Raw genomic sequence first — 955 nt, forward strand, 5'->3', positions numbered from 1 at the left:
GGCCCCTGGTGGTCCGAGGTCGTTCCCGCTGCACAGATGCATGCGCCAGGGCCTACTGCAGATAATTCACTTTGGTTTATTGCGCTATCTCTAATAGCACCCGCGAAAGCTCCATATATATGCTGGATTTTTACATGACTTTGTGTGACGGATACAGAAAATCTGTAATTTTCTCGGCCCCTGGTGGTCCGATGTCGTTCCTGCGGCACAGGTTCATGCGCAAGGGCCTCCTACGGTCAATGCACTTTGATTTATTGCGCTATCTCTAATAGCACCCAGGACATCACCATATATATATTTGATTTTTCCCTGACCCTGAGTGTCCGGCCCCATGAGACGGTGGTTTTCTCGGCCCCTGGTGGTCCGATGCCGTTCCCACTGCACAGATTCATGCGCCAGTGCCTCCTGCAGATAATTCACTTTGGTTTATTGCGCTATCTGTAATAGCACCCGAGATGTCACCAGATATATATTGGATTTTTCCCTGACTCTGAGTGTCCGGAACCATGAGACGGTGGTTTTCTCGGCCCCTGGTGGTCCGATGTCGTTCCTGCTGCACACATTCATGCGCAAGGGCCTCCTGCAGACATCTCACTTTGGTTTATTGCGCTATCTCTAATAGCACCCGAGATATCACCAGATATATATTGGATTTTTCCCTGACTCTGAGTGTCCGGAACCATGAGACGGTGGTTTTCTCGGCCCCTGGTGGTCCGATGTCGTTCCCGCTGCACAGACTCATGCGCCAGGGCCTCCTACAGACAATGCACATTGATTTATTGCGCTATCTGCAATAGCACCCGTGATATCACCAGATATATATTGGATTTTTCCCTGACCCTGAATGACCGGCCCCATGAGACGGTGGTTTTCTCGGCCCCTGGTGGTCCGAGGTCGTTCCCGCTGCACAGATTCATGCGCCAGGGCCTCCTGCAGATAATTCACTTTGGTTTAT

The sequence above is a fragment of the Nomia melanderi genome, unplaced genomic scaffold (assembly GCF_051020985.1).
Source record: "Nomia melanderi isolate GNS246 unplaced genomic scaffold, iyNomMela1 scaffold0014, whole genome shotgun sequence".
Taxonomy (NCBI): Eukaryota; Metazoa; Arthropoda; class Insecta; order Hymenoptera; family Halictidae; genus Nomia; species Nomia melanderi.